General features: G+C 42.6%; 1 non-coding gene across 1 annotated transcript; it reads left to right on the top strand.

Annotated features, from left to right (window-relative positions):
* The first annotated feature begins 15,515 nt into the window (after positions 1–15,515).
* Positions 15,516–15,589, top strand: TRNAT-AGU. The gene has a single exon. It is a non-coding gene; the product is annotated as a tRNA-Thr (tRNA).
* The last annotated feature ends 6,973 nt before the right edge of the window (positions 15,590–22,562 follow it).

Here is a 22,562-nt window from a genome sequence, read left to right as displayed (position 1 = left end):
TGATCAAATTATAAATCTAGAAATACGTACAAGACTTATAATCTGAAAAGGAGGTAGTACTTGTAATGTTTACATCTTCTAATATAACCTTGATCATGGACAACTGAGATTATATTCTTGACTTAAAAAGGCTCGCATTTTTCATTTCATTTACTTTTGAACAGAGTGATGAAGATGGAGTAGAGCAGTAGGTGAACCATTGAATGGTCGATGAATGATTTTGTATAACCAAGTCATAAATGTATGACGGTCTATCCTCTTTTTTGGCCCAGATATATAGCGAACACGGATCGGCCAAGCAACTGGTCTATGTTTTTTTTTTTAAGATACGGCCCTTTGCACTTTATTTATTCAAAGACCGTACATAATCTGAATACACAGCCGCATTCAGAAAGTCAGGGATAACATCAAAAGTTACAATTTGCATCTCAGTGGAGAGCCCTCTTTTTACAAGTACATGAGCTACTACATTTGCTTCTCTTCAACTGAATTTTAGTTCGAATCCCTGGAAACACGAGAGATATGAGGACATCTCTCTAAAGATTGGACCACAACTTGATCGGTCCCTGCCTCCATTCCAGTCATCTATCACTGTTTTGCAATCTGATAAGATTTCAATGATCGGCCACCGTCTCTCCTTAGCTAGTAACATAGCATCTCTGCATCCCAAAGCTTCACTTACATAAGGGTCAGTAATACCAGCATATGGGCAATACCTTCCCGCAACGAATCTTCCTTCATGATCCCTGGCAACAACTCCCGTACCTGCTCGTCCACCCATTGCATCAATTGCCGCATCGGAGTTAATCTTTATCACACCCACATCCGGTGTCATCCAAAACTCACTTATCTTTTGAATAGATTGCTGCTTGGTAGGGATATAAAGTGATCTTATATGCTCCTGGATGATCTCCATCGATCTAAGAGGCTGAAACATTGTCTCACCGTGTGTGTATTTGTTACGGTTGCCCCAAATAGTCCACATAACAGAGGTTATCACCGCTGCCTCCTCCTTAGCGATAAACTTTGGATCCAAAAGGTCCCTTGTCCATGTCGCTTGGTATAACCTTGGGAGTTTTACCCCAAAGAACCGTAGTGTTTCCACCCAGAATTGTGCCGCCTGATTGCAAGTAACGAATGTATGGAACAATGTTTCATCATCATTGCCACACAATGCGCATGTAGCAACGTCGCCTACATGTCTCCTGACAAGTTCCGCCCTTGCAGGTAAAAATCCCTTGATCACCCTCCACCAGAAAACCCGTATTTTTGGTTGAACATTCAGCTTCCACAAGCGTTTCCATGTTTCCTCATCGCCAGACGAGCTACTCGGCCCACCTTGTATCTCACTTTGTTGCTGTTTCAGCTCTGTGTATGCCGACCTGACCGAGAAAGTTCCCGATCGATCACAAGCCCATGCCCAAAAATCAGTTGCGACAGTCCTTGGTCTAGGCATATTCAGGATTGCCTCAACATCCGATCGAAGAAACAAACATTGGAGTATCTCTAAGTTCCACTCCCCACTGTCTCCATGTAGCAAGTCAGACACAAGCTGCACCGGTTCTTCAGACAACCTGCATACTGGCCTCATTGATGGTGATCCATCTATCCATTGATCGTGCCAAATCTCAGTAGTTCGGCCATCTCCTATCCTGCGGATCAACCCTTTCTTAAGTACCTCACGCCCCTGTATGATTGCCCGCCAAGTACGAGATGAATTGGCAGGGCATCCGGCCTGCAAGAAGTTACCTTCCGCATAATATCTTCCTCTCAATACCCTTGAACACAATGTCTCTGGGAAGTTCAACAGTCTCCATGCTTGCTTTGCCAACAAGGCATCATTGAACAACTCAAGATCTCGGAAACCGATTCCTCCCTTCGACTTTGGAGTCGCCATGTTCGACCATGCTTGCCAGTGCATACCTTTCTTATCTAGCGATCCCGCCCACCAGTATTTGGACATTACTGTCATCAACTTACGACACAAACCTTTTGTGAGTTTAAAGCAACTCATAGAGAAAGCCGGCAAAGCTTGGATCACAGATTTGAGATGCACTTCTCTCCATGCACATGATGCTTTCCTAAAACTCCACCCCTGAACATTAGATCTTGCTGATTCGACTATATGTTCAAAGTTCTGCTCTGTAATCTTCCCTGTTGCAGTCGGCAGACCAAGATACTTCTCTGTTAGTGCTTCTCTCTGTATCTGCAGTACATTCCGTACCCCACGTTTTGTTGAAGCCCCACACTTTGGGCTAAAGAACACTGAGATCTTATGCTTATTAGCACTTTGGCCTGAACCAATACTGTATGCACTTAAGATTTCATTTAGCCGAGTTGCACTCCTACTATAAGCTTTCATAAACACCAAACAATCATCTGCAAAAAGAAAATGTGATACCCAAGGAGATCTCTGGCCTGCCCAGATACCTCTATCAATCCATCCTCCATCATAATTCTTTAGCATGCATGACAGGCCTTCTCCACATAGTAGAAACAAATAAGGAGAGATCGGGTCCCCTTGTCGCAACCCCCGCGTTGGACTGAAACTTGGTAGTAGCTCTCCATTCACCTTCACCTGGAATGAGACTGAATTGACACATTTCATCACTATAGATATCCATTCCTCACAGAAGCCCAATTGGCACATGATCCCTTGTAGATAGTCCCACTCCACCCGGTCATATGCTTTCATCATATCTATTTTAACAGCACACCACCCCTGCTTTCCTTTCTTTCTCTTCATCGCATAGATACACTCATAAGCTATAAGAATATTATCAGTTATGAGCCTTCCTGGTACAAAAGCACTTTGTTCTTCGGAAATGATCTCATCAAGAATCTCACGAAGACGATTAGCCAAAACCTTGGAGCAAAGTTTATAAATAACGTTACACAAGGATATAGGTCTGTACTGAGTAATGTTTTGAGGTTTTTTAACCTTTGGAATAAGGACAATCACTGTCCTATTTACCGCCTCTGGCATGTGGCCCCCATTTAAGAAATTGAGCATTGCCTTTGTCACATCATCACCGATCAACCCCCAATGCCTCTGATAGAAGCCATCATTAAAGCCATCCTCACCCGGTGCTTTCGAAGGAGCCATACCAAACAAAGCGTTACGGATCTCTTCGGCTTGAAACTCCCTAGTGAGCCTCTCATTCATCTGCAAAGTTACCTTAGCCGGCACATGGTGCAACATCTCCTCCGTCACCAGATCTTCCTGTGCAGTATAGAGGTTAGTGTAAAACTGCTGTATCTCCTCGTGTATTGCCTCCTTGCTTTCAGATAGTTGGCCTTGCGCATCCACCAAGGCTGTGATTCTATTGCGCACCCGTCGAGCTTTTGACTGTGCATGGAAAAACTCGGTATTTCGATCGCCCGCACGCAACCAGTTCACCCTGGATCTTTGGCGTGCCATGATCTCCTCCCTCAACAGTAGCTCATTCAGCTGCTTTGCCAACTCCTTCTCCCGCTGTGAGGATCTGCGGTATAAGGATTTGCTCTTTTCCTGCTCAAAGTCTTTCCTCACCTTCTTTAGTTTTCTTCTCACATCACCAAACTTCTTTCCTTTCTAGTCGGTTAGATGGCTTTGCATATGTTGTAATCTAGTTTGGAGACCCATAAGGGAGAGAGGTCCCTCCCCATGCTCCCAGCCACTCTCCACCGCGGATGTGTACGATTCTTCCCGATGCCAAGCATCTTCATAGATAAAACGGCGCATCCCCCTTCTCTCATCAGCATGCCCATGTTTTATTTTGGCCGACACTATACAATGATCAGATCTAGGTGAAGGTATATGGCGCACTCTTGTTGCTTCATACATAGACAGAAACGCTGGGTTGGCCAGATACCTGTCCAATCTAACTTTCACATTTGCTGCTCCCTCTCTCCGATTGTCCCACGTGAACGGGGTCCCATTAAACCCAAGATCATGGAGATCACAATCATCTATTGCCTCGCGAAAACCTTCCATTTGACACTCAGTTCTGTCATGTGTACCAAAGCACTCGGAATTGTTGACTATCTCATTAAAATCTCCACCACATAGCCACGACAAGGAACTTTTTGTGTTTAACTGCTTGAGAAGATCCCAACTCTGGGCTCTCTCGCTACGGCGAGCTTTGGCATAGAAACCAGTAAACCGCCATGTATTACGGTCCGAGCCCACATTCTGCACTTCTACGTCAATATGTTGATCAGAGTAGTTATTGAGTTTCACGTCCACCTCTTGTGACCAAAATAAGGCCAAACCGCCACTTAAGCCGACATTGCTTACGGGCACACATCCAGCAAAACCCAATCGCGTTGTTAAGTCTACAACTTTCGAGCCCTCGATTTTTGTTTCAGCAACAAACACCAAGGCGGGCACTTCCACTCTCACCAGATGGTGGAGTTCACGAACTGTCTCCGGGTTCCCAAGCCCGCGACAGTTCCAAACGAAGCAATTCATTGGTCCTGGCGGGGCTGATCATCCTCCAATATCGTTGTGTCAATTTCCCCCTCTGCTTTCTTCTTCTTTGTGTCCCTGCTATCTGTACGTGACTCGTTCGATAGCTCTTCTTCGTTTGCTCGTTTTTTGTTCAGCGTCTCCTGATCAACTAGCATGAGCTGAGTCTGTTTCCTCCCCACCACATCTCCCTGATGGACGTCCATATTCACCCTTCTGTAGACTTGGTTCTTTCCATTAGTATGGTTTCGCCCCCTCTGAAAAGGAGCACCTCTCCCTGATCCACCACCTCTAGCATTAAACTGATATACCGCTGCTTGCACTCGGCCATTAGTAGCCTTGTTTGGAGAGGTCACTTCTTCTCCTTTCTCCACTTCTTCTTCTTCTTCCCCCTTTTCTTCCCCCCGACCAGCTGTCGGGTTCCTTCCACCCCTCATGGGCATATTGCCCCAACTCTTCTTACGAGTAAGCACTCTCAAGTTTTCTCCATATGTGAGTCAGCCATTAGCATCTCTCCCTGCCGGAGTAGGGCAGTAAAGATCTGCATGCCCAAGACAACCACACGAGAAGCAGAAATATGGCAAAGCTTCATATTGGATATCATAAAATACCACTTCTTTCGTTTTTGCCGATTCCAACCGAACCCATCTCATTAGGGGTTCATTCACATTGATCCAAACCCTTGCTCTCAGCGCTTCCCCAAAAGCAAAACCCTTCGCATCAACATCCACCCTAATCACCTTCCCAACTAGTTTTGCAATTCTCTCCGGCCATGGAGGACATCTCAGGTTAAAGGGTAGATTGATTACCCTAGCCCAAATTTGCATCATCTCAAACTTCAGATCAGAAGGCCGTGCCCTAGCATCAAAGATTTCCAGTACCACTGCATGTTTTCCAACCATCCATGACCCCCCTTCAAGAATCCTATCTCTCTCCCTCTTGCCTTCGAAGCTTGCAAGGAACAGGCTATCCCCTGCAGGGCTAAATGATAGACCTCGCACATTGCCCCATGCCGGACGAAGCGCCTCCTCAATGGTGTTTACATGAAGAACCCTCCTATTCAACACCTTCCCGACCACACCCAAGATCGGTCCCCCTTGCATCTCCTCCTCATCATCAACCACAAGTTTTACACTTTCCCTATCCGTCAGATTCATCTTCTCCATCATCTTCTCCATCCCCTCCTTCTCTTTCGCAGCATTCGTTGACGAGCTAGCCATCACGGCCGATCCCTCCCGCGGAACACAAGGCCAGGCGGAGAAGGACGCGGTCTAGATCTTCAAATCGCTCCTCGGAGGAGAAAATCGCCCGAGCGCCGCCGTTCCACTCGAAACCCTAGAAAAACGTTTCGGGGATTTCGCTCCGCTTAGCAACTAGTCTATGTGGGTTGATGTTTTTCATGGAGACAGGACACACCAGTCATTTAGCAAGGCCACTAAATTGGCTGTCGTTTAGGCATGTGAGGCATTGGGATCTGTTCAGTAACAAAGATGAGCTCTTCTGCAGCTGTATGATTCAAATTCGTGCGAGCTCAAATTTCACATAGTGATGTTTTGTCTACAGTATTGTTAAATGCTTTAGTTGTCCCATTAAGTTGTGAATGACAATCAGAAGGATAATAGTGGCATATACGGGCAAATCATCAAGGAGATCAAGTTGAGAGCTCTCAATGTAATTGTATTTTTCATTTTGAAAGTAGGTTCACTAACTTTGAGGCCGACTTGTTAGCCAAGCATTCAAATTCTTTAAATCGGGGCGTATGTACGGTTGGGCCAACCCCACAATCCGATTTGTATCCCACTTTTTGAGAAGTTTGAGTAATAAAGCATGGTGTTTCTCAATATCTTTTTAAACCCACCTTTACCCTTTAGGCCGCGCTTGGCATCGGGGTATTTAAATACAAGGGTATTAAATTTACAGATGTAAGTTACTGAGCTGTGAAGGATTCCGCTTGGAAATTAAACGGTCAACGGAGGTCCCTATTTTCTATGCAAGTGTATTTGATGGGAAAACGTCAATCCAAACATGGCCTTAGGTCGGGCTTAGAAGGGCTGCAATCAAATACATACGTATTAATTTTACAGGTGTATCTTACCGGCCGCTAGAAGATTTTTAGACCGAAACAAAAACGATGGGGAAAGTATTTTTCTTATAGAGGTATTTGAGGAGAAACGGTAATCCAGACCTTACCCTGCTAGACAACGAAAATGCTCCATGTCGCTTGTTGTTCACCCATCAGTCCGTTATTAGCTACTCCGCCCATTCCAAAAAAATTGTCGTTGTTTTAGTTTAAATTTGAACTAAAGAATTATGAAATAGAGGAAGTACTTTTTTTGATATTTCATACATGTCAATGAATAAAAACATCTAATACTTATTAGTTTTCATATTGTCAAAAACAAAGGACCATATCCGAAAGTGTGTCTGGATTTATAGAAGATAACCCATAACTTTTGTACAATAAGGAATGCGTCGAAGCTACAAACATGTCTAGGTATAAGTAATTGTAGAAAAAATATACGGAATATCGTTTTTCTCAAAACTTTGCCTGATTTGGCAATCAGGTGAACATGATCCATTGTTGGCTTTAGTTTAGGCAGACTTCTTAAACTATTGGATACTAGATAAAAAATAGTAAATTGGACTATTATATTATGTTTGTAAATTATGCACTTGGCAGTGAGAAAGTAGTACTTACACATACTTTTATTTTTGTAATGTACCCACTTGGCGGTGAGAAAGTAGTATTCAGACTTAGTTTTCAATGCGCACATGATTTCTCGAAAATTCTGATGGTGTACCAGATGAACGTTTTGTGTGCTAACATACATGCAAACTAATTTTCGTGGACCTTTATAGTTTCGAACAATGTGTCCATTGACTTCAGTTGTATATGTGGTACAATGATGATATTGCTGCCAACCAGAGTACAAGGCTAGATGTAGTAGATATTTGTTTGTTACATATTAGCTCACTCTCCTCTTGATTATGTTAGATGAGTCAATTCTCTTTTTTAAAAGCACTTATGGACGACTCAACAATTCTAGGATTCTCTAAAGGCTAATTATCAGTTGGTCTCAAGATTGTTATCTAGCTGAGTGGCTGCCTTGTTTAATGTCCAATTGGTTAAAACTAGTAGTTTCAATAATCCGATCTTAATTGAGACCACACAGATGCAATTTTTTTTTCCATATTGGAGCCCTTCTAATGGTTGAAATGAGCTTACAGTAGGAATGAAGATTGGTATCTAACCCAATAGAAGTTTATTTTCTGAACATACCCTATGGAGTTTGGCGCTGCTAGGTATCGCTTCTAGCAAGCACTAACTTGGTATCACCTACACACATCTGTCGCTCATCTTTGTGTTTGTCCAACCCACTTTTGACGCTCGCCCATGATTCTTCAAACTATGACGTTGGAACTATAATTATCTTTTCAGGAAATTTCCAAACATTTTTCTTTACATATCCTAACATATTGTTACTTTTTTTGCAATCATTTAAGAATATATTTAAAAACAGTTGGATTGAAGAAATGTTCACGAACTTGCTAAAATGTTCACAAACTAAAAAAGTTCATTCATTTGAATATTTTCCTGATTTTTTTTTAAATTGCAACTTTAAAATTTCCATGAATTCAAGAAGTATCTGTGACTTTGAAAAATGTTCATGGATTCAGAAAATGTTCATGAACTCTAAAAATCCTCAAGAATTTTAAAATATAATTTTGGATTTAGAAAATGTTTATGAATTTAATATATGTTTCATGAATTAAAATTATCCTCACATGACTACAAGAAGAATAAGGTATGATTTAGGACATGAGTGAGTGTAAATGATTATTGGGGAGGGAGACCAGAAATATCCTCAGGCGGTTGTGGTGGGAGTCATACTCAAAGAGAAATGGCAGGGCCCACTGCAGATCTGAACGAGGTGGTGTACGTCGCATCTTTTGCAATGCTAGCTCCAGCAGCCCCCCGCGCATCCTTAACCTACGCCCCTACACCCATGCCGTTTTCAGACCCCACACTGCCGCCAACCCCCGAGAATACATTCATGGTGTCGCCGCCACCAAGGACAACTTCACCAAAGACGAGGGTTTTGATTTGTTTGGGTGGGATTAGGCAGGGGGCGAGTGTAGTAGAATCCATTCATCCTCACTCGTCCACTCCACGCGAAGGAGAAACCACTCTGGTGAGGCCGGGGAAACTGTGCCGCGGGCAGCGCATGGAAGGGGGATCCAATTTACATAGACAGTGAATGCGGGGAATCGATACTGTATTGCGAGTTTCCCTCTTCACTTGTTCCTGTTTGTCTTCTGCACTTATAATTGGTCGTCCTCATTTCCGTGTTATCTTGTTTATGTGCCATGCAATTATTCATATTTATAATTTGGGTGAAATTCTATGAAATCGTCATAGTCAAGTTATTTGTAAGAAATCAAATGACACCAAGCAAAAGAGTAACTCTGAGGCCCAAGCACTGTAGGGTATATGTCCTTTTCCTTGAAAACACACAAAAATAGTTCCATTTTTTCATTAAAGGGTGATTTCAAGAGGGCACAAAGTATACAAAAAAATAAAAGCCCACTCAAGGCACAAAAAATAAGATATCCAAAAAAGAGTGAAATGAACAAATTAATAGAACTAAAACATAAGCAGAACCAGAAAACTGAAATTAAAGTCAAGACGATGTTTATTGTCACTCCATTCACAACAATTTTGCAAATCATAAGGGACAGGAAGGAGCACTTACGAACAATATGTATGGGAGGCATCGGGAAAATTAAGAAACAAATGTTGGACCCTAGTTATAGTGGGACACTGGTTTGGATCTTCCTTCATGTTCCCATGCCCAATGCTCCTAGATGCTCATTTTATTCCTCTTCCTGACTTGCCTTCACATCCCCATCATCTAAACCAAAGTGTGCACTTTTGTTTTGATAATTACGCAAGAAAATAGGAAAGGGAAGGAATACCTAAGAACAATAGGCATGGGAGGCATCAGGAAAATGCAAAATAATTTCGGCCCCTAAATTTAGAGGCCAAGAAGTATTGGCTTTCCTCCATGTTCCCATGCCCACTGCTCTGAGATACTCATGGCTTCCTTTTCCCTAGTCTCTCTCAAGGCCTCATGATCTACAACTTTACATACGTTAATTTATCAAGCTTTCAGCATGACCTCACTTCCATGACGTAAAAGGAAGGGTAAGGAGAACCTAAGAACAATAGGAATGGGAGGAATGGGGAAACACTAAGAGAAATAGCCACCCCTGGTTATAGAGGTGCACACGGATAGCTCGGGGTTTCCTCCATGTTCCCATTCTCACCGCTCTTAAACTATTTCTTACTCTTTCTACCTCACCTTGAAGGTAGTATGATTCTAAAAATCTGGAGAAAAAAGGTTGAACTTCTGAGATATATATTGGCATCTTAGGAAGTACTCTAGAGTGTAAATTGTGTGGAATTTTCTGAGCGGAATGCTGAAATCAATGAAACAAACAAATATCTTCATGGTGCGTCATAGTGTACCAGTGAATGACAGTGGGCCATGGAGTACCTATTGCTAATATGGGCACGTGGATGGAGGATACTGTGGATCTTTTTCTCATGCAGAGCTAAAATAAATGGTTTGTCCCTGACCATGAACTTGCAATTACATAGAGTGAAAGGTAATAAACCATATAGTCCTTTCGTATATTTTATAAGAGCAAGGCGAATGAAGAGAGAATAGTCCATGTGATGAAGAGACCATTATGGCCGCAAAGGAAAGAGACCATTATGGCATGCCTTGAACTAACATATAAATATCAAAATAATCCAAGAAAAGAGACCATTATAATCCAAGAAAATAAATATCAAAATAAGAGACCATTAAGACCGTAAAGGAAAGAGACCATTATGGCATGCCTTGAATTAACATATCATTGTATCAAATGTTTGTTGATGAATTGCATGAGTTCTCTTTTCATGTGACAACTTCCCAGATGTGTTGATTGGATGAGAAGCTCCTCATGCAACCGCCTAGCGCCGACGAGTCGCCCCTCCCGTCCGTGCGGCCCACCGACGGAATTGCTGGCAACACCAGCGAGGAGAACAAGAAATTGGCACATGTGAAGCTAGGGTTAGGGGCTTGTTAGTCTTAGAGTGTCGAGGGGCCTATTGGGCTCTGTAGTATCAGTTTTCCCCTCGGAAATAATTGAATCTTATTGCCGCGGCACGGATTGGGGCCTTTAGATGAGCGATTCGAGTGTTCAAGGGGGGAGGGGACTGAGATCGTAGAATAATTAGTGGCTTAAATAAAAGGAAGATTGCTGTTAGCGTTGGTTGAGCGAGTGCTACTGATGTTGGAAACAATGTCCAAGTTCTTGTGAATGGTTTGGTGCCCATTTTAATTAAATGGTGATTAGCCTTTTATGGCAATGTCCTATTTCCTGCAAGTTTTTGGTGGTATTCGGCCTTCGGAGCAATACCGGATTTGAACCTGCACCAGAAGTTTGGCATAATACTTCCTTCATGCTTATTATCAGATCAACCTGTGATAGTAGAGATTGTTGATCAACCTGTGAGACAGACAAAATAATGAAGGAAAATGTTTTTCTTCACACTAATCTGCATGTCGGTTTGTAGTCAGGTCATATGTACCATGTGGTTGCGTACCGTTGCATTTGGAAGGCCATGACATTTCGAATATATCATGCATGCTTTGCCTATTTTTGGTATCATGGAAGTCAGGTAAGACATCTCCATTTTTTCCGGTAGTTAACAAACTTTTCGTAAGACACTTTATGGTTAGCTCAAGGATCAGGTTTCTTTAGATACTTTAGAATATATCTACCACCGTGAGTTTTGTCTTTCATTTGCTGATGTTTAAGGCTTTAAGCTACATTTTCTGTTTTAAGTTTTGCCATGACGAGAACTTAACATGATGGTCATATTTATTTCTCTCTGAACACATTTATGATCAACAACAATGTAGGATTGCACTCAATGTGCCCCCGAAGACCAGTCAGTTTTTTGATCCAAATGCTTGGAAGATCATGCACTTCTACTAACTAATATGGCTACGAATCTAGGTATGAATGGACTGTCATTTTACCTTTTTTGAAGTGTTTTTTTGGCTCGATGTTCTATGCTGTATTATCATGCTGTAGACCAAGAGTAGTATGATTTACTCCCTCTGTTCCAAAATATAAGTAAGGTCTATTATTTGATTTCAGAATCTGTTCCCAAATGTAAGGCATATTAATTTTTCAGAAGTCAACCTTCTCTATGTTGGACCAAGTTTATAGGAAAATATTAATACACTTTAATTTTGGAAGAGAGGGGGCTACTGTTACAATTTTACCAAGAAGTTATAAGTTTACCCACAAGTTATAATAATCATTGCTAATAGAAACATATACATACCTATATTTGTACTGAATGTCAAGTCATGGAATTGCATGTATCTGATATGAACAGAGGTGAAACTGAAATCTCACATATAATTTTTTTCTTCAGAAAAGAGGATGGCGCCCGCTTTAAATTAATGAAGCGCTTACAACCAATGCAACAGTTCAACGCAACACAGAAAAGAAAGGAAAAATAATTCCGGCAAGATACATGGATGCCCAGGAGCAGCAACAAAGCTCAAAAAATAATACATCAAGACATTGGAGCCCTCAAACATGATCTGAGAACCGATGTTGCGAAAGAAGCAAAATTCAAGAAGGAGAACAGTTGGCAGGGGAAGCTATGCCATTGTCGCTGCCTGTGCGTCCGACACAACAGTGCCATCTTGTTCCATCACCGAAAGGAGCCCCCAGCTCCTCGCCCTGGCTCGAAGGGCGCCGCACCGTTGGACGATGGAGTGCTCATCACCCTAGAGCACATGTGAAAGTTGGCGCCAAGACAACAAAGGAAGGCCTTCGAGCACAGCCATCACGCCGAGCCTAGTTCCTCAAGAGTGCGCTACTGTTGAAGCATGGATCATCACATGACGAGAAGAAGCTGTCATACACAAAAACCGTGCAACAACCAGCAAAATGAGACCTTGTTCACAGGACGGAGCCTCCAAGGTGGAAATGATGCCACAACACCGCCACTGCCCGGTCTAGAACATGCCAAACCAAGGGTTTTCACCCACAACCCATGGTGGATGGAGGTCACCCACGATGATACCTCCAAGGAGGGAAACTAGACACAGGAGCGTCGCTATCATCGGCACCGACATCGTCGAGAAAAACTTTCGCTTGGGATACGACCCCCACCAACGAGGTCCATCAGCCATGGCCGGCTAAGGCAAGATGTAGACGACGCCCAAAGCTGGCGAGGTGACCGTGAGGAACATACCCGCCCGACAGACACTCTCGAAATGGACCACGTCGCCGCCCAAGAGGCTGAAATGATACACGAGCACCAACACAGCAACACCCGCCAAAATGGCGTCGTCGTGTCCACCGTACGGAGGCGCCGCCCCGGCGACCAAAAAGATCCACCCTCATCCACCACCCACCTGGTGGTGGACCGCAAGCACATAGCCGACCACCACTGCTGCCGCGTTAGTGTAAATGTTCCACCCACTGCACCTGAATGCTTGCTCATTGCACCCGCACGGAGACGAACCCTAGATCTGGAAGACCGGGTGCCCAGAAGAAGCAACCATGATGATCACCCACGAGGAAAGGGGCGATGCCCAAGGATGCCACCAGTCGGTCCTAGATCCCGCTGAATCCGACAGATCCATCCTTCGTGGCGGACGAGAACTTATACTATTCTTAGCCATGTCTGTAGTTAATTATACATGATTAGGAAAACTATTGTTTTGTCCTAATAGAGGTGATATGGTCCCTTAGATCGTAATAGAGGAATTATAACAGGGTACATACTGCTGAGAGGACAGTTTTATCAAACTAGCTTCCTCAGGGGAGGAGAGACTACCAAAGTTGAGACAGAATATATAGGACTCAATCGCCATATATTCATTTTTTTTTCTCGAAATACACCAAAATGTGTAATCCTTTTCCCGTTTTTAAAGTTTTCCTAGTTGTAGTCCCTTAATATAAATCAGGATTATAAAGCGTGTATAAAAAAACCAGAAAATATTTTCCAAAATTCGAATGATTAATTGAATATTGTTTGTCACTGCTCCAAGATATTGCATACGATTGTTTTGTATTAAGAATGGCTCCATAACTAGCAATGACCATAAATAACCTAGCAAACTACATAAACCATCTTGTGAAATTCAATTGGTTTGCCAATGCTCCATTAATTTATGTAAATTCAATTGGTTTACATAAACCATCTTGTGAAATTCAAATTCATGATTTTTTTTAATTTGTGAATATTTTTTTGGATCCGTACACTTTACGGAATTTCACATTTTTTGTGTAATTCATGAACATGTTTTGAATTCACATTTATTTAGTTACACCAACATTTTTTGAATATCAGAATATTTTCTTGAACATTTTTAAGTCCCCAAATATTTTTGAATTTCATGACAAGAATTTTAAGTTTGTGACCATTTTCTGAATTTGCAAAAGACTTGAATTTTTCATGCTAGAATAAACTTGAATTTGTAATATTAAAGCAAAACTGACTTAAATAAAAAACCGACCAGAATAAACAACACCAAAACAACAAAAAATAAAAGAAAAAAGTGCGTCCAGGAGCCTTAGTTGTCCTTTGCTTTTTGAGGAGGTTGCCGCTCGCTAGGGGGGTGACGCGTGCCTCCTTTCACTGTGGTGGGTTAGGCCCATGAATGTGCGCCCTAACTCCTAACTGATGCTAGACGGACGATTTCTTAATATATACATACATACATACATATATACATACATACATACACACACACACACACACAAACACAAAAAGAGGGCAAGTTTATCTCCAAAAATGAAAAAGGAAAACCAAAACTAAAGGAAGGCAAGTGATGTCTGAAAATGATAACGTGGGTCTAGGAGTTCAAAGTTGTTTGAGTAACACAAAGAATCATTGTGCTATTTCATTGGCGCACACATGGATCACCGGGCCCCTTTGTTGGAGTAGAACACCAGATTGGGCTTTCATTTATTGTTGGGCTCGCTCGTATAATACCGGGCCCCCATGTTTGGTGGTGGGGTGGGGTGGGGTGTGGCTTCTAGGTTTCACTTATTGCAAGACCAAGTAACACCTCACCTTTATCTAAAAACAAATATAGAACACATCACCTCAAGGGTCTACGTATTGTGCAACGCTGAGCACACCACCGCCTTAAGCGTCTACATGTGTACAAACGTAGTTAGGTACGCTACCGTTACGTATTGTTTCTCTCTCTCATTGTTGTTATCTTGCACGACACCATCGTCAGAGGACGAGAGAGATGACTTGGAGAACTTCCAGTTCCTCTACAATGGTGTCTTGGTGGAGCTGGAACACCACCGAAACAGGATCCAAACATTCCTCCAAGCTCTCACCGAAGGATCGAGAACTGAGAAGCTCTCACAACCAACTCCAAGAAGATCTTGTTGAGTACCATTGGCTACGATATAGCACTTGATTTTTGTGCCTTCACCGTGTTTTATTTGGATTCACATTCCTCTCTACCACATGTTGTGTTCGGATTTGAATGGTAAAGTTTGAAAACATTCAATTTGATATGTACTTCAATTTTCAAGCTTCAAATAAATATGTTGTGATAATATATGTTCAAATGTAGTTTTTATGCAAACATTTGGATAAGAATTAACAAAAAATATATATTGTTTATGGGCTAGATGAAGAAAACTTTAATTCCTAAAACATGATGAATGAAATTATGGGGGATTGGGTAGATGAAAAAAAAGTTTAATTCCTGAGAAAAATGAGGAACTAAATTATGGGTGATGGGCTAGAGATGCCTTTAGCAGACCAAACATCTTTAGCATGCTTATGGTGGTTATATTTGAAAACCATTTAAAAGCTCTTGGACATTTGAAACAAAACATGAATAAGCAGGGAAGCGTTGCATAAATGAAACAGCCCACACAACTCGGCAAAAAAGAAACAAAAAAAAGAAACAGCCCACACAAGTAAGAGATCGGGATTTGGACAACAGAAACAGCTTTCATAGCTCAGTTGGTTAGAGCACCCGTTTAGTAAGCGGGAGGTCTTGAGTTCAACTCTCAATGAAAGCATTCGTTTTCCTTTTTGGCACACAGCAACAAACAGCTCCTACTTGTCATGGTTCTTGGGTCTGGCTTCCTGGGGCCTCGATCAAAGTTCTACACTGTGTAGTAGTAGTAGTAGGTTTCATGTCCGAAAGTTTTACCGCATTTACACTGTGTAGTTGTTCATTTCATTGGTCTTTTATGTGATGAAGGCCGGCAAATGCGCTCTAGGCGCTGTTTCCCTGATGCAACCTCATTACTCTTTTCTGATGACAGGAAATTAAGCGGAAGTGCCGAAACCCGAAAGAGCAGAGGCCCAAGACCATCGAGAGAAACCCACAATGATCGGATGAATGAATGAACGAACATGTTTTATTTGGCTTGGGAATTAGTTTGCTTTGCCTAGCTTGAAACGAACGCTTCCAGGAATGCTCAATAATCATGCCATAGCTTCCGCTGCTAGACTTAATCCCTTTTGGCTGACAAGTTGAGCATGCACACCGCATAGTCTCCAATCCAAGCCCCCCTCCAGTGATTCAATTTATTTTTATTACTACTAATATTAGGTCGAGCCAAGAAGTACTGTGGTAGGTGAAGCTCAAATATCAACCCATATACATAACGGCCAGCATTTGATCGAGCAACCAGTCTACGGAATAGGCTTGATATATTTCATCTAGTTACAATTGTATTGCTGGTCCGCATGTGGAGTCATTTAGCTGGAATGGCCACTAATCCATTGGTCATTGTCCTTGTCGGGCATGTGAGGCATTGGGATCTTTTCTTTAAGACACACACGGTATGTTTGGATTCAGATTCACGCGAGCTCAATCATCATAGAGCGATGATTCAGTCTAGACTGGAAACACAGTACACACTAGTACAAAGAATGGCGCACCTTGGAGCACTAAACATGCATTTAGTCCTTGGAGCACTAAACATGCATTTAGTCATAGAGCGATGATTTAGTCTAAACTTGATTCAGTGTACAAGGCGGTATGTTCCCTGCTTATGGAATGTGCATATGAACATCGAATGGAACAAGATCATGTAAGTGAGAAAACCCGAGGTAAAAGGTCGGTGTTCGTATGACTCTCAGTGAGTGTGAGGACCAAGGGACGTGACGATGATGAACTCCGATGGCCCATACCTGAATTCCCATGGTTAATACAAATTTCTTTCTTTATGCTGGGACAGCTATATGTTGCTCTACAGAGAGTGGTGGTGGAAACTTGAGACACCAAACTACAATTTGGCAAAGATATTGTTAAAGCAATATGTATGAGGAATAAGACTGTTGCCATTGTTCAACCTTTCTATTTAGCCTTGTTGGAAATCCATCTTAAAACTGAAGGACCTTTGTATGGCTAGTATGAAAAAATACAATTGAGGTTGGTGATGTTGCTTGGTCGGGTAAAGACTCACTTAATGGTCATGCATCTTTATGCGATTAATTCCCTCAGCTATTTAATCTTTGCAATGATCCTGATTGTACATTATTATTTCGGTTCAATAAGATTAAAGCAACAACTTTGTTCAGAAGATGGCTTACCTCTGATGTCCTTGACCAATGCCATTTTTTTTAGAAAAGGAGGTTAAACCCCCGACCTCTGCATCAATTAATGCATGTAGCCATCTTATTAATTATTCCACAAAGGTCTACCTTGACCAATGACATGAAGTTGATGTCTATGTTGATGATTTACATCTTAGCTCTAACGTTGATATTGTTGTCTGGGTATCAACAAGAATGGTTAGTATGCAAAATATACATGTACGGATGGCTAGAAGAACAAATGATGCCTGCGTGCAAAGGTTTCGGGTTGGCCGGACAAACTCCTTGATGGCGGCTAAGCGACAAACGATACAAGATGGTTCCTAGATGAAATTACAGAGCCCATGCTCATCTGTCACCTAATCTGAGTCCCCCGCGTCGGCCCCGCTAGGGCGACTCGGGCGGCGCCCAAACCCAAGCCGTCGGAGGCGCGCGCTCCCTCCTTCATTCCCTCTGTCGTCGTCGGGGCACGCCGCCGGGCAACACTCAGGGGGCGACTACGGTGGCAGAGGCATCCCTCTCTCACACGTCTCCACGGGTGGTGCGGGGCCCCTGAACGCGCGGAGGCATGGCCGACCTGTGGAGCGACGGCGATGGTTGCGTCGACGTCGGCGGTGGTCGTCCCTGCCTCGGGCAACGGTGGTTGCAGGCACATCGGCTAGCCGGTCATGGGCAGCGGCGTGCGGCGGCTGGCCTGGTTCGGGTGGCAGCGACTGGCTATGCTGCGGCGGCGCGTCACCTGGCTTCAGATCAGCGGCGGTGTCGAGTGTCTGGTGAATTGTTCGGTGGCCTCGGATCAGATCTATTCTGGGCGGTGCTGCCGGTAGTGGCGGTCATCTCCTCTGTCGGAGGTAGTCGGCCTGAGGCTGGGTGGTTGGATCTCGCGATCCGTCATCTAGTCCCGGCTGCGAGTCAGGAAGACATAGTTCCCGGTGAAAACCGAGCCGATGACAGACGATGACGGAGTTCTGTGTCGTTACTTTGATGAAGGCATCGTCTTGTAACTACTGTTGACCCACTCGTGATGCTTAGGGGGAAACCCCAAGATCTGATCGTCGGATGATGGCGGCACTACGGTGTCGTGCCTCTTTTGGGAGCATCGTTTCTGGAGCAGCACTGGATGACGGAGGAAGGCGGTGGAGCGGCTTCGTCTTGATCGGAGCTTCGGTGGAGATGTCAAGTCATGCCTGGCCGACAGGTATTACGCTGTATCATGCCTGCTCGGCAGGTGCTACGCACGACAGATCTTTCGGAGCATTCATTTCAGGATGGACGAGCGCAGGGCGGTGGCGCTGTTGGGCGCCGTGGTGGCGTCGACGGATGGACGGACTGGCAAGGGTGATACGGATCTCTCTCCTGAAGATGGGAAAGTGGTTCGATGAGGATGACGGCTTCTAAAACGTGTGCAAGTGGTATACGATTTAGGTTTGCTGCACCGTTTGTTGTTCCGATACGTTATGGGGATGGATCGATGATGACAACGGTTTTTGAAGAGTGAGAGCACTCAACATTATCATGTTTGTAGGTGTGAATGGCGGCTTCAGGTGGCTTGATGTATGATTTTGTCAGACCTTTATGGAATAATTAATAAAAATAATTGTATGCATCGATTGATGCAGAGGCCGGGGTTTGAACCTCTTTTTCTAAAAATAAATAAAAAAGAGATGAAATTACAGACTAGTTACATTCTGGTTTTCATAGAAACTCCTTTTTCTGAAGGTGTATTGGTAAATCGTCACTGTCCAGGTCATAGCTTTCAAACCTCATATTTGGTTGCATTATCTCCTTAATTATTACAATAATGTAAAAGACTCCCAAAAAATTACACAAGTAATTTAGGTATCACTGGCTCCATAGTACAAACAGAATACAAGAGCTGGATAGCTTTCCTATCCACAGTTTTTCGAAAAGGAGGTTCAAATCCTCAGTCTCTGTATAAATCGATGCATACAGTTATACTAAAGTCATACTCGGAATGTTTAGTATCATTGTCCAATTCTTCACTTATGTTCTTTTTAGAACGAGGGCACCGCTTCGTGTAGACATTACGAAGATCTGACGGTGGACATCAAAAGTGGCCAGCCAACAAATAGAATCAGCTTTTTCTTTTCCTTTTTTGAGAGAGATTTATTACTTATCTTCTTAAACTAATTTTGTTTAACTAAGATAGTCTTCATATTCAGGATATATGTGGTCCGTGCACTTGGCAATGTGGCAAGATCAGCTTCGGCTGCATGCCTGTTGTGTGGGTTTTTCCGGCAGCCACTTAATGCGATTGGTGGTTAAATGGTGTCAAAACATTGTATTTCCGTTATGGTGTCAAAACATTTAATGTGGCCACTTAATGTTTAGAGAGGGAAAGGGAAAAAAGCGAGTTCGGGACAATATCAGGAAACCCACCGTTCATGCCTGTCATCAGGAACACAGACTGCGGGGTGAAAACCTGATATTATCCAAAACTACGCAACAAAGATCAAAAGTATTACACTGCCATGTACCAACACCACTACCAGGAGCCCCACAACAACCATCACCGAACCAGGCTCACAAAAGAGCACAGAAATAAAACGAAAAGTTTTCACCAATTCGGACATAGAGCCTAAACATCACCATGGAAACCAAGCCATCAGCACCGCAACCAGCAAAGTTTATCACCAAGGGGGGGGGGAATCGAACATCTCCTTCCTGCATTTACCATTCATCCCAGACTTCTTCTTCACCAGCCTGCTCGCTCGCTTCTGGCCTTGGTGGTCCACACAGCCGCAGCATTTGAGCTGCGCTCTTTTTCAGCAACTGAGCTCCCTTCTTGACATTCTCTGCCATCGCCGGTTTCTGCATACCTGCCCAGTATTCAATAAACGCACACGTTGTGAAGGCAATTTCGAAAGGAGTTTTAATCCACTTTCTTTTCAAAAGTAGCCTGATTCCGAGCCAACCAAATAGACCAGCAAACTACAACTAAGCCAACATTATAGATCTCGCATAAGCCTGGCAAAAAAGCATACGACAAGAGAAAACCTGCCAAATTGTTTTCGGAATATAACTGGTACCAAAAACAGCACCAACCGTTCTCCAAACAATCTTGGCCACAGAGCACCCAAAGAACAGATGTTGCGCCGATTCAAGTTCATCATAGAAAGAACATTTAGGATCTCCCTGCCACTGTCGTTTTCTCATATTATCTCTAGTAAGAATGGAGTTTTGAAATAGCTGCCACAGGAAGATTTGAATCTTCAAAGGAATTTTAGTCCCCCAAATCCACTTATAATGGGCCCCCGCAAGATTTTTTTCTAACCATCTATACATAGATTTAGTGGAATATTCTCTGGAGTTATCTAATCTCCAGTAAACCTCATCATCTTCATCTGCACAAATTTTATCCAACACACATTGCTTCATTTCATCCCATTTCTGAAGCATAGCTGGAGATAACCTTCTCCTAAAAGAAGTTAGATGATTCATACTCTCCAGTTTATCCATAGTACACTCCTTATCTAGGCAAATTTCAAAAAGATCAGGATATTTATCTTTAAGAAGGATATTCTCACCCAAATCATCTAGCCAAAGGCTAGCAATGTTACCTTTTTAAGCACCACCCCTCTCCAGCCATGTAATGCTCCTTAACTTTCAAAATATTTTTCCAACACGGGGAATCAGTAGCTTTCTGCTAAACCTTAGCCACAGATGTTCTTCTAAGGTACTTAGCTTTCACAATATCTTACCATAATCCCTTCTTCTTCTCCAACTTCCACCACCATTTAGCTAGCAAGCTGATATTCTGTTTCCTTAAATCTTTAACCCCCAGACCCCCCTTTGCTTTAGATCTACAAACACGGGTCCATTTCACCATATGATACCCTTTTCTCCCTTTGCGGTGCCAAAAGAATTTTCTTCTAGGTTTGTCCCATTTTTCCAGCGTAGATTTTTTTATCAAAGCCATGGACATATAGTATGAGGGAATATGAGATAACACCGCATTAACTTTAATTAGTCTACCCCCACTGGACAAAGATTCACTAATCCAGGATTCCCCATGACTAATAAACTTGTCATCAACAAAAAGCCAGTCACTGCATTTAAGCCCAGCATAATTAACAGGCATACCCAGGTACTTAATAGGAAAAGCCCCAATGTCACAATTGAACATATCAGCATAATTCCTCATAGTATCATCATCCACACCAACTGAGAAAATCTCACTCTTCACAAAGTTGATTTTCAAACCAGACATAATCTCAAAGAGATAAAGCAACAGTTTAATATTCAAAGCATTACTAACATTGTCTTCAAAGCATAGGATAGTATCATCCGCGTACTGAAGAATTGCTACCCCGTTTTCCACTAAGTCCGCCGCTAACCCAGTAAACAGGCCATTCTCCTATGCTTTCAGGACCATCTTAGTAAGATAATCAGCAGCTAGATTAAAGAGGAAAGGGGACAAGGGATCACCCTGTCTCACTCCCTTAGCACTCTGGAAATATTCTCCCACCTCATCATTCAACTTCACGCTAATGGTACCACCTACCAGAATTCTCCTAATCCAATCAATCCAACGCGGGTCAAAATTTCTTTTGCTATGACAATCCAACAGGAATTCCCAGTTAACTTTATCATATGCTTTTTTCAAAGTCAAGTTTAAGGACAATCCCTTTTTTCTTCTGAGCATAAGTATGATGTAGAATCTCGTGCAGTGACATGATCCCGTCCATAATATCTCTATTTTTGATAAAGGCATTCTGATGTCGACTAAACAAGATGTCTACATGGGGTTCTAATCTGATAGTCAGCACCTTGGTAATCAACTTGTAAATACACCTTAGCAAGCAAATAGGTCTGAACTGTTGCATTTTATCAGCTCCGGCTACTTTAGGTAACAGTGTTATTATACCATAGTTGATTCTCTCCACATCGAGATTATTTTCATGAAACCATTTAAAAAGTGACATCACATCTTCCTTAACAACATCCTAGCAGGATTGAAAAAATTCAATTGGGATATTATCAGGTCCAGGGGCCGTGTTATGTTTCATTAAGAACAAAGCATTTTTAACTTCTGTATCCGAAAAAGGCCTAAGTAAGAGAAAATTCTCAATATCTCCCAATTTCTCTTTATCATCCCACATATTCCCATCTATCTTACATAGGTTTCCAGGAGCAGGGCCAAAAAGATCTTTATAAAAATCAGTAGCATGTTTAAGCATGTTCTTATTCCCTTCTATTATCATATCCCCGCAACTACGAGAGATGATAGTATTTCTCCTTCTCCTCCCATTCACCATCCTATGAAAATATTCAGTGCTACTATCACCCTTTAGCAACCAATTGTCATGTGATTTCTGTAGCCAAGCTACCTCCTCTTCCATCAGTAAGCTATTTAATTCTACCAGCATCTCCACTTTTTTGCAATAAAGCTCAGGGCTCAAAGTATCATTTTCTTGCAACTCC

The sequence above is a fragment of the Hordeum vulgare genome, chromosome 2H (genome assembly GCF_904849725.1).
Source record: "Hordeum vulgare subsp. vulgare chromosome 2H, MorexV3_pseudomolecules_assembly, whole genome shotgun sequence".
Classification (NCBI taxonomy): domain Eukaryota; kingdom Viridiplantae; phylum Streptophyta; class Magnoliopsida; order Poales; family Poaceae; genus Hordeum; species Hordeum vulgare.
This window is presented reverse-complemented; position numbering and strand designations above follow the sequence as displayed.